The following is a 2,789-nucleotide window of genomic DNA, read 5'->3' on the forward strand; positions in this document are numbered from 1 at the left end:
TTGATGATTATGATCCCTTCATCCTCGTATGTGATTGGGTGTAGGTCGCTCTGTTGTGTTCGGCAATGCGCCACCCCACCTGCATGCAGTTCTTTGGCGCATGAACCCTCTGACGCCAAAAGGCAGAATGTGGGTCCCGGTGACATTGAACAGTTTTTAATGGCGTGGATTTCTCCGCCGCATTCCGCTATAAATTTATTTTAGGAAATTTATGGGAGTGTTGGTGGGTTCCTCAAGCCAAACTGATTTTAAGTCTTCGTGATCTAAAATATTCGGACTAACAATATTAATTTTGGCAATTCCATCATCAACATTCTGTTTCTAGCAAGTAGTGTCTCATATAAGTGTCCAGTATCTACTTGTGATTTTTTGGCAGATGTCAGAATTTAATTAACGGTCGAGGTTAGCTGATTAATTTGATTTTGAATTTTTGTGTTTGTTTGAATTTGCTATTACTTGACTCAACTAACTTCATTTCGGTAAATCTGATTTTTCTAAATCTCACGGATCCTAAGAAATCTAAACTCCTAGCTACGCCATGATGAATGCCCAGCGACTCCAAGTCCTGGAGGTGGGCGGTATCTACGCTTAGAAGTTTCTTCATATGGGACAGTGGAAACATGCTGATCATATTGTCTGTTTCCTCCACTATAAGCGCATATTGCGAGAGGTTCGCTGTATGAGTGACGAACGCAAACTCCTCCCACACTAGTATTTGGCCGTCAATGATGGGAATATACTTGGCCTGCGAATAATCAGTTATATGAGCTGACGCCAAGGATAAGAAGAGATAAAATATGAGTCCGAACCTGTGGAATTGAACTTTAGCTACTTTTTGCTCATAGAGAGGTATCCCACCACCAATGAAATAAACTTAAACCAAAAAGTATGCCGGTGGCAACGAAACTTAAAGCTATTGTAGTAAGAATTTTGCCAGTGCTAATAAAAATTAATATAGAAGGACATCGAAGAAGATTGTCCTTGTGGACCACCCTCCCCTTAATGAGGACCGTGGTCCCCAGGTCCGCTTCTACGGCTCTCTCCTCACACAAGGGTATAAGTTTATTTCCTAGCCTTCTGTTGGATTTCACCAATACCTTTTCCCCTTTTTCCTTTTCTCCCGGCTTCTTACCGCGTCTTGGGCACTTTTTATTTTTTCTCGGGTTTTCATCTGTAAGTCCTCCGAGTTCGTCTGTACAACATCAGCTGGTCTTTTGTAAATGACCGAGTGAATTGATTTGTTGTACTTGGCAGTGGATAGTAAAATCAACTCTATGGTATCTGTTATACCTTTGTCAATCTTAATGCATCTAGCGAGCTCAAGCAGGGTGCTGTGAAAGCGTTCAACCTGTCTGTTAGATACACTGTGTAAGGGTGGTGCATTTGCGATACCAACCCCAAAGTGGTTATTCAGCATGGTCGAGATCGTATGCGATTTCAATGAAGGTTCATTGTCGCAATAGATCGTTTTGGCTTTTGGAAAATAGTTCATTAGCTGCAGCAGTGCTGGTTTCAGGTCCTCAATTGTCCTAGAGGGAATGGGTTGCACGACTGTGAACTTTGAGAATTTGTCGATGCACGTCAGGAAGTATTTCTTGTCCGCTGAGAAGATATCAATGTGATTCGCCGATCTCCTGTTTTTTGGGGTGCCTATCATATTTGGCCCACGCGCAGGTCTTGCAGTTTTGGACAACTTCGTTGGCTAATTTAGTCACGCCCTTGGGGACTATGGTGTCTGCGACCTCCTCAAGCAGAGACTCCATGCATGTGAAGTCAATGTTGTGCCGTCTCTTATTTCCAAAGAGCACAAAGCTGCGTTTAGACGGAAAGCGTTCTTCCTCCAGAGTTACCTGGTTCTGAAAGCAATTCAATGACTTCTCCGTTGCTTCGATGGTGTGTGTGAGCGACACTTCACTGTGGATAGTGGCCGCACACGAATAAGCTTCTTCCGCCTCCACAACGTTAAGTTGCTGTCTGGAGAGGGCATCCGCGACGAGATTCTACTTGCCGGGTTTATAAAACATTTTAGCGCCGGACTCGTCGATGCGAGCTTTCCATCGTTTGATTTTCGCATTCGGATTGGATTCCGATACTGCGAATGGTAAAGGTATAGATGTTTATATCTTTTACTGCATATAAATTGTTTCGCAGCTTGGCTAGTGCCCTCTCGTTTGTGGCGTAGTTAACCTCCCTGTCTTTCAATGTCCTTGAGATCATTGTGATTGGACGACCCTCTTGGGATAATACTGCGCCAATGCCATAGGCTGAGGCATCTGTCGTTAGATCAAACGCCTTTTTGTAGTCGGCATCACGTCGTCGGATGCCAAGATATTTCGTAGTTTCTGGAACGCTTGTTGTTGCGCCTCAGATAACTGAACCGGAATGTTTCGTTATCTGTGTCTACTAACTGTTCCGTTTTCCCCCTTCAGCATGTCCGATATAGGCCTCGCTATTGCTGCGAAGTCCTTAATGAAACATCGATAGTAGCTGGCTAGGCCTAGAAATGATAGGTACCTCAAAAACACTTTTGGGTTCCGGAAATTCTTTTATGGCCTTTACCATTTCTGGGTCTGTTTGAGCACCGTTACAAGTGACTATAAACCCAAGGAAGCTGGATTTTTCTCCCGATACTCTCATGTTCGCATCGTACAGGCTCTTAAGAACCCAATCTACGTGCTTGATGTGAAAGTTTGCATCTTTTGAAAAAATGATTACGTCGTCAACGTAAACATAGCAGAACTTGCCGATCTGTTCCCGTAGGAAAAATGCATTTTTTCCCCCATTTACCG

The sequence above is a fragment of the Drosophila gunungcola genome, unplaced genomic scaffold, assembly GCF_025200985.1.
Source record: "Drosophila gunungcola strain Sukarami unplaced genomic scaffold, Dgunungcola_SK_2 000061F, whole genome shotgun sequence".
Classification (NCBI taxonomy): Eukaryota; Metazoa; Arthropoda; class Insecta; order Diptera; family Drosophilidae; genus Drosophila; species Drosophila gunungcola.